General features: G+C 42.6%; 1 long non-coding RNA gene across 3 annotated transcripts in view; it reads left to right on the top strand.

Moving 5' to 3' along the window:
• Positions 1-112: 112 nt before the first annotated feature.
• The window catches only part of LOC115292866, a 56,357-nt gene continuing 46,899 nt past the window's right edge, over positions 113-9,570 (top strand). For 2 of the 3 annotated variants that reach the window (XR_003909181.1, XR_003909182.1), the window contains exon 1: positions 120-175. This is a non-coding gene — a long non-coding RNA (uncharacterized LOC115292866). Of the gene's footprint in view, positions 176-9,570 lie in introns of all 3 variants that reach the window. The other variant, XR_003909183.1, reaches the window with a different exon arrangement.

The following is a 9,570-nucleotide window of genomic DNA, read 5'->3' as shown; positions in this document are numbered from 1 at the left end:
GGCCGTGCCGCGCCGCGCGCCTCCCGGCACCCCAAGCCCGCTCCGCCCCGCCTCCTCCTGGCGCGTGGCCGCGAGGGGGCGGGGGCGGGCGCGCGCACGGGCTAACCGCCCGGCCGGCCTGGCGAGGGGGTGGGGAGGCGGCACGGAAAAGTAAAGTGACAGCCGACTTCTGTGAGTGAGTCGTGGCGGGAGTGGGCGAGGGCTGTCCCACGGAGAAGGAAAGGCAGGGATCTGAGACGAGAGGGAAACAGAGGCTAACGGGGCGACTTGAGGGGAAGGGACGCGGGGACCTTGACGGGCACGCGCATTAAAGGGCAATGCTGGCTGGGCGGGTGGAAATTGCTCGTAGACTAAGCTGGGTGCGGCGTTTTACCCTCAGCCACTGCAGCCTTGGGCTTCATACTTGCCTCAGAGAGTTCGCAAAGTAGCTACAGGGACTGGCCCTGTTGACATATTAACCAAAACACGGACACTTGGTGCCCACATGCACCCAAGATGAGAAAACTTCGCCCTAGCCAGGAAAGTTCGCAAAGGCTTAATTCAGACTCTCCCTACACTGCAACAGTCAAATCCTTCTGCTTTTTGGTTTGCCCTGGCCTAGAAGGTACACCGGTAGCCAGGAGCTCCATGTCATTTAGCCCTGGGATATTCGGGAGAGAGGTGAAAGGAGGAGGATATTCCGGCAAGAAGTGAAAGAGCGAGGGAGAGCTGCCTTAATGCCCAGTTAAAGGCAATGGGAACAGTAGCCGTGCTGTGGTTGTCCGGAGGGGACGTCAGGGCCCCCTATAATCTTCACCCCAAATAACCGTTTAACAAAACCACTTCTGCTATGCAAACTCAGCTAACACAAAATTTCCCCCACCTCTACCCCTAGCTCCTCTTGCCAAATGATTGCTATTGCTGCTCCTAGACCCCTCCTATATAGGACCTGTCACTATTTATATGATGCACTCGAGCTGGCACCGTATGTGGGGAAAATGTCCAGTCCAGCAATGGCTGCAGATAGCCCCCACAGAGACCAGTTCAACTTAAGCAGCCTAGAGAAAACAGCGCAGTAAGACCCCCGAGGACAGGAGCAAGTCAGGATCCATACATATGTCTAGAACTGAACAATCCTTTTATCAAATGCTTTCTTCAAGAACTATCACTTTATCACATCCCTGAAATCTGGCAAAACTAGGTATTGGCTTCCAGCCTCCATTAATCATTATCGAGTAAAAAGCAGGTATGTTGTGTATTTCTTCTGTGCATCACTCAAGGATATCAACAGGCCCTGTTACCCTTAAACTCTAAAATATGTATTGGAAGACTACAAATTAACATGTTCTGAGATTATTATCAATTATATAGCCATGTTTAACTCTCACATGGTACAATATACCAGCAGAGATGACATAACGCACAGAATTTGCTTTTCAGTATTAGAATATGACCAAAATAGAACATTTCATAGATTGCCTTAAATGTGTGGAAAAACTTATTTTACATCATTAAATATTTGTATTTTAATATTTTCATTTGACTGTGTGTTAGTGCGTTTTGTAATGGTTTGGTGAAGATAGATAATAGAATCCCTTTTTTCTAGGTCTCTATGCTTTTCGCCAGGGAACTTTTACATACACTCAGGTGTATATCCTGTTGGGTTTTGTTGGTTTATAATGAATATTCTATAACAAAGTACTTTTCTGTTACAGAAAGTGACAGTACTTCATTTATCTGTAGTTGTTTTAGCTGCTGTATAATATTTACTGAATTTAGGAAATTAAGGATATAATACAAATCAGAATTGCCCTTTTCATTAATTCAAGGAATGCGTGTTGAGTAATAGGCACTGTATAGTTGGTTGGGATGTGACATTGAATAAAAGAGAAAAATCCCTGTCCTCACAGAACTTCCCTATTTTTGACTTTTCTTTTTGTTTTACGAGCTACCTCCAATTCATCTGGATATTCTGTTGACTATGCCTTAAAGGTTTGAAAACACCCTGAAAGTATTCACTTCTTCGCACCTCCCTCCCCACAACTAATACCCTAATCTAAGCTACCATCGTCTCTAACATACAACAGTGTACATTGTCCTTTAAAATATAGGTTTCTCCTCTTCTCTAAACCTCCAGGGGCTTTCCATCCTAGAGCAAAAGAAAAACTTGTTACAGTGGCTGCATGACCCTACATAACCTGCCCACTACCCTCAACCAGGACCCCTCTGACCTCACAGTGTACAATTTCACCCAATCCTCATGTCCATCCAGCCACAACAGCCTCCTCACTACGTTGGGACACACCAGACATTTCTTAGCCTCAACACTTCTGACTTAACGATTTCCTATCTCTAGAACCTTCTTCCCTTCACCTCGCCCCACCCCCAGCACTTCCTATAACTTCTACTACACTTTCTTTTCTTGCAGGATCCTCATAATAAATTCTAAAACAATACATTTTTACTTATTTGTTTGAGTCTTCTATTTCTCCTCTGCTCGTCCCTCCCTCCTTCCTCCATGTATAAATACTTTGGGAACAAGGATTTTTTTTGTCTGAGGGTCATTGCTATGTATATATTCAATAAATATTGGTGCAGTGAATGAAATTGACCTCTATCCGTTGATTACACAATAGACATTGTTTTAATTTCTCCAACGATAATAATTAGCACTTATTGTGTTCTTAATTTGTACCAGGCAAAGTTCAAGCACTTTATATAGACTAGCTCACAAACACCCCATAAGGTTGGTTTCATTCAATCAACTCCAATGTACAGATGAAAACACAGAAGCTCATAAAGATTAAGTCATTGCCCACCTCACATAGGTAGTGAGTAGCAGAGCAGGGATTTAAAAACAGTAGGTTGGCTCTGGAGTCAGTGGAATTTAGGACACATTACCATGACTCCAAAGTTACTAACAGATTTCACTTAATTTTTTCTCCTCTTCCCTAAGACTCAAACTCCATCTCCAAAACAAGTAGCTTACCTGCCTTGTATTTCCTGCTCTGGTCCATCAATCCATCATCATGAACTCACTCCCTTCCTACACTTCTTATTTCTGGGCTTTAATATATAGCCTACATTTTCCCTCTGGGCATGGGCAAACAGGAATGTTTTTTGTAGGTTTTCCCTTATAACTTTTGTTACCGTCAACTTCATGAGTAGGTAGAGTCACAATTAGTTTTCTAGCATGACTGGAGTGTGCTGGAAAAGACCTCTTTGGGGGTAACCGGACTGGATTCCAGCAAAAATGCATCAGACTGGTAGAGCTACCTCTTGTTTAGGGTGCTTTCATTTTTATTTGGCACCTGATGGTCAAGGATTGTTAAATATTTGGATTGTAAGACCTGGAGGAAACATCATTATTAGCTTAAGTTTACCAAAGATTAGGACCCTTTGAGAATGGGATGAAAGATAATAATCCTTTGCTTGAAAGGGGCTATAGGGCACTCTGTGGTCACTCTGAAGGTCTTGGAAATCAAGAAGAAAAACACAGATGTGGGAAAATTGAAGCTCTGTTAGGCTGAGACCCTAGGACCCCATTACTTAGTACATTATCAATATAGATGCATGTAACAGGTGTTTAAGAATGTTTGATGCACCAGAGGGTGACCAGAGGGGAGGTAGGTATGGGGAGGTATGGGGATTAAGAGCACACTTACCATGATGAGCACTGAGTAATGTGTAGAATTGTTGAATCACTATATCATACACCTGAAACTAATATAACATTGTGTTTTAACTATACTGGAATTAAAATTTTAAACTTAATAAAAAGTATTTTTAAAAAATGGAAACCAGTTTGACAATAAACTATTTAAAAAATAATAAAACAAAACAATAAAAAATATTTGTTGAATGAATAAATAAGTGATTTCCTAACAGGTAATGGAAGAGTGCTGAGGACAAATGCCTCTGACTTTCCCACCTGGTGAGGGACTGCCACCTGGGCTGCTATGTACGGTTACATATGTTGCATACACCATTCACATAAGTTAAGATGCAAACACAGAAGTCTGGCTCCTTCTCCCACCCCTGGCCCCTGCCTAAGTATGGTAGTCAGTCTCGAAGATGGCCCTAATGATCCTTGCCCCAGGCATTCACACCCTAGTAAAGTCCCCTCCCACATCATGTTAGGGCTGGCTAATAAATGATAAGAAGTGATATACTTCCTCACTTCCAAGATTAGTATATAAAAGATATTAGGACTTGCATGTCGGTTGCTTGCTGGTTCTCTCACTGTCATCATGCAATCTGAGGGAAGCTAGCTGACATATTGGAGACGCCCATGTGACTAGAAGCTGACATTTCCCACTGACACCCACATGAGCAAACTCCGAAGGAGATCCACCTTAGATGAGCCTTCAGATGCTGTAACCTTGCTCAACATATGCAGAGCAACCTCATAAAAGACCAAGAGACAGAAACATCCAGCTAAGCCACTCTTGAATCTTGAGGTAATAATGTTTGTTGTTTTCAACCACTAACTTTTGAGGGTAATTTCTCAAGCAGTAACTACTACACATGCTCTCTGCTCTCTGATGATGATGTTCCCTCAAGTCCGCTACATATCAAACATGCTGCTGCTGTAGTTTCTGTGGGTCAAGGAGTCCCACTCGCTGCTGAAATGGGCTATTGCGTCCAACTTCCCCAGAAATACAGAGAGGCGTGAGTAGGTGCTGAGATACGAGTAAAGGGTGTAGTGAGCATAGGCCAGGAATGCAAAAAAGGAAAGGTCATTCAGAGGGGCCATCTTTAGACTCCCCATAAGATAGGAAGAATCTGCTATGGAAAAGACTATCATCAGAACAAAGGAAACAATAATGATATGTAAGCGTCAGAGATTTGTTGAGCAATGAGATTATAGATAAGGTTTTCTTTGTTAAAGTTATTATACTGTTATTAGTAGGACAATAAGTAAAAAAATATTTCAAACTTAGCACAACCTCTGAAGCAGAGACAGAACAAAGGAAAGCCTTGGCCTGATTTTGCCTCTTACACAGTACAGAGAAGCTCTGGTAGTGGGCTGTGAGGATTTATGACTGTGGCTCCACTTCTTCGTGCCGTGATTCGTGATTCTGGACAAGGTACTTACCATCTCATTGGCTCAGATTCCTTGTCTCCTAATGGGGCTTATTTTAATAGCTGATACTTACATAGGGTAAGAGAGAAGATTAAATGAGTTAACACATATAAGCAACTTAAATAGAGCATGAAACAAAACAACTGTCATGCAAGTATGAGCGACTAGTCCTCCTAGTGCTTTGTTAAGTCGGAGGTCATATCACCCGCAAGTCTGGTGCTATTATCTCTCTTGAGTTTGCCACTTTTTCTTGCAAATCGTCTCCCCGTCGGTCATAGCAGCATGTATACTATTTAAAAGCCTACGTCCCCCGGTTTGCTGTGAGCTATTCAAGGGCTCAAGAGACTATACTTAGAAGAAAGAGTAGGCATCCCCTAAATGTTGGTCAAATGAATGACCTGCTTTTTCAACTGCCATTTCCCCAAATCCCATAATTTGGGGAAGTAGATGTAATTGTTCCATGTCACTCCTTTAAACAGCCATTTCAAAGAATGCATAAGCTCTTTACTGTTTCTGTTAAATTCCAAAAGTACATTAATGAATATTTCCCAGAGCTTTATGAACCCTCTGGCCCTCTGTACATGAAGAAAAACTGTGAAATCTCTTTATATACGGTCAAAGTGAAAAACTGATACGATTTACTCCTTATCAATATTATTGCCTTTATTTTCCTCTACAGTCATCTTGGTATTTCCTCGTCTACTTGGACATGTACAGTTTTTTAATAACACTTTTATCAAGATATAATTCACAGGCCATACAATTCATCAACTTAAAATGCCTAACAACGGCTTTTGTGTATATTCACATATTCATGGGAGGGCACAACTTTTGTGAATGGAGAAGATTCTTGTGCTCCTTTCTCTTGTCTATTCTGTTCTATCTTTTCTGTTGACCAGCACTTACTACAAGTACCCTACAGGTAAAACAATTTTCTTGGGCTGTCTGGGATTAACATTCAAAACAAAGTCAAATGAAAAGGTAGTATCATCAGAGAAGCCAAGTGTCAGGGCCCCCAGGCAGAGATTTATCTTAGAGTGTGGCCCCATTCATGCTGAGTCTTGGAACCCTAGCCTCCCTCCTGTATCAGCTGAATCTTCCAGAAAGCAGACACCAAGATATAGTTAGAAGTGCAAGAGATTTAGCTATTTATCTATGAAAAACATAGAGGAAAGTAGCAGGAGTAGGCAGTGACGTGCTGCAGGCTACCATGCAGGCTCAACACGTGTGAAAGGAGGGAGAAAGGTGGAAGGGTTGGGCAGCAAGAGTCTCAGACTGCAGAGTGCAGCTCTGAGGAAAGCCTGCCAGCCTAACAAAAGCTCCAGCACAAACACTGCCCGCAAATCACTTCCACACTGGGCAGAAATGGCCAGATCCGAATGCTTCCATCCTGCTTAGTCATTTGTTAACACTGCCTGGGAAGAGCAGGTCCTTGGCTCCAAAGGTAGGGTGGATCCTGAAGGCACTTATAGCTGGAAACTGTCAGCTAACTAAACCCCGTGCATCTGACAGGCAAGTTCGTTCTTGAAGAGTGATCCAAGTCATCCATCTCCGTAGCTGCACACTCGCCTGGCCTCTTCGTCAGCCGAACTCCACGCTTGTGAACACAGTTTGATACTAGACTGCTGTTTGTCCACTTAGGCTTGGACTTGCTAATGTGAATGACTTCCTTTACTCACACTGTTGCTCACCATCTCCACTTTATCCCAGGTTATAAGCTTTGGGCTTTTCATTACAGCTGATACACTGCCCCTGGTTCTTCCATTTGTATTTGCTTAATAGTTGATTTATGCAATCTCATGCTGTGCTCAACTTACATTAGATTGGCCTCAGGGATCAAGGCAAATGCCTGAGTTCTTTGGAGGTTATGGATAGAGTTTTAGCATTCTTATTGATTCCCATCATTCCTCTCTCTTTTAAAGGTAAGAGAGGGGCGCCTGGGTGGCTCAGTCAGTTAAGCGTCCGACTTGAGCTCAGGTCATGATCTCACAGTTTGTGGGTTTGAGTCCTGCATTGGGCTCTGTGCTGACAGCTCAGAGCCTGGACCCTGCTTCAGATTCTGTGTTTCCCCTTCTCTCTGCCGCTTCCCTGTTCATGCTCTGTCTCTGTTTCTCAATAATAAATAAATGTTAAAAAAATTAAGAAAAAAACGTAAGGGAAAGAGCCACACTGAAGAATGTTCTGAAGAATACATAAGAATTCAGATAATTGGCTTTCTCTGCCCACCCCCACCCCCAACTTTTTCCAAAACTGCATCCCTAAGGATTTATGCACCTCGGAGGAATGTTCAGATGGAAGAGCTAAATAGAGTTATCTCTCTGCTAGTTCAGAGTAAGGGGCTAACATAGCCTGTCTCCCCCATTTACCCTCAGCCTTACTTTGCCAAGAACATGCATAACAAGTTGCTTCTTAACTTATCCGTTGGAGAATATCAATAGATACACAGTGTGTGTGTGTGTGTGTGTGTGTGTGTGTGTGTGTGTGTAAATATCTTTACATAGTGTATACATAATTTATTCTTAATTTGACTCTCGAAATGTATAATTAGCATTGAATGAGTAATAAAAATTGTTTTGCAAACACTACCAGCAAGCTGCTGGATATTTGCTCCTGATATATAGGATAGGTTCTCATCAGTGAAATCCTGTGGAGGATGACCAATTACATTGTTACCGCTAAATTACATGAGTACTTCTTTCAGTGATGCCATTTAGTAGTATAAACAACAGTTTGAATTTTTTTAATTCACTTAAAAATTTTAATTAAGACATCCACACCGTATTGTTCTTTTCCCTTCCCTTCTCTGAAGTAGTTTTTCATTTGTTACCTTTATTTTCCTCATTTTTTGCTCTCACTCCTCAGTCATGGAATCATGTAGGGTGAGAGCAGATATGGAAGGGGAAGAAGACAAGGCCACAGCTTTGTCTAATCTTGGATTCAGAATGTTAGGTGTGCCCTCAGAGAGGAGCCGGGATATTTCAATGAGGGACCAAGGAGTCTTCTGTGAAGAATGGACCTTAAAGAAAAAAGAAGATTGGAGACATAGAAGGATATTTACTTAAGGACTATAAGCACATCACTCTGGATAAAGGTGATTGATTGTAAGTAAGACGTAAAATCTGTTGCTCTCTGATTATTCCAACTCAAGCCCCTGTAGGCTGCTAGTTAAGTCCAAGGGGGGATATGTCCATGACTATGAAATAACAGTTATTTGCCATAAAATATGTTTGCCATTATGGGGTTCTGGACTGACAACAATTGTACAGCGTAACACAAAGGAGGAAGGAAGGCAGCCATTGCCATGTGGAGGGATTTGACGGTACGGTGGCAGTGGAAGGGGGTGGGAGTCAGTAGTAGAGTGGCTTTGGCACAGAGGCATAACTCTGGCCAGGGGAGGCATTGGCAGGAAAGAAGGGGCTGTGTTGTAAGCACATGTGGGAGCACATTCAATGACTTCCAGAAGAGACAGTACCGGGGTCTCTGAAGCATTTCAAATCTCTTGGCAATTGTGGAAAGAATTTTGCAGGATGTCTAATCCAACCACAATCTGATTTAGAATTCGGTCAAAGTAATGATCTTGGGATGCCTCGGTGGCTCAGTTGGTTGAGCATCCGGTTTTGGCTCAGGTCATGATCTTGCAGTTTGTGGGTTCGAGCCCCATGTCAAGCTCTGTGCTGACAGCTAGCTCAGAGCCTGGAGCTTGTCTTCCGACTCTGTCTCTCTCTCTCTCTCTCTCTCTCTCTCTCTCTCTCTCTCTCTGAGCCTCCCCTGCTCTCTCTCTCTCTCTCTCTCTCTCTCAAAAATAAATAAAACATTAAAAAAAATTAAAAACAAAAAATAATGGTCTTGAAGATCTCCAGTAATTGTACCTCTTACCTCCCCCTCCCACCCCCGCACAATGGATGACTCCATCTTTGGAGTTTTGACCTTCTTCACCCCTACATTGCCTCTTGATCCTTTTCTCATTATACTTTTGGGCTATATAGTAATGCTAACAGCTCTTCGGTAAGAAAGTTTTTTCATAATTTAAAAATGTCTACCATGCCCCGTGAGTTGTCTCCTCCCCTAAACATTCCTTTTTTCTTCATTCGTCCCTCATCTGACACAGCTTTCTGTTCCCTTACCATTTAAATCACTCTCATTCAAATGGACTTGAATTTGTCCATGTTTCTGTTAAAATATAGTGCCAGGAACGGAACACAATATTCTAGGAGGAGTCAGCTTAGCTGAAAGCAGAAGGAAGTTGTTTGTCACCTGCTATCTCCATCCCAGGAATCTCTGATTCAGAGCTCTTAAATGAGATTTAAATTCCCATGGTGCATGAGGATATTGCTTTTTTAAAAAAATAGTTTATTGTCAAATTGGTTTCCATACAACACCCAGTGCTCTTCCCCACAAGTGCCCTCCTCCATCACTACCACCTCTTTCCCCCCCTCCCCCTCCCCCTTCAACCCTCAGTTCGTTTTCAGTATTCAGTAGTCCCTCAGGTTTTGCATCTCTCTCTC

Source organism: Suricata suricatta, chromosome 5 (genome assembly GCF_006229205.1).
Source record: "Suricata suricatta isolate VVHF042 chromosome 5, meerkat_22Aug2017_6uvM2_HiC, whole genome shotgun sequence".
Classification (NCBI taxonomy): domain Eukaryota; kingdom Metazoa; phylum Chordata; class Mammalia; order Carnivora; family Herpestidae; genus Suricata; species Suricata suricatta.
Note: the sequence above shows the minus strand (reverse complement) of the source record. Positions and strands in the feature narration are given on the sequence as shown.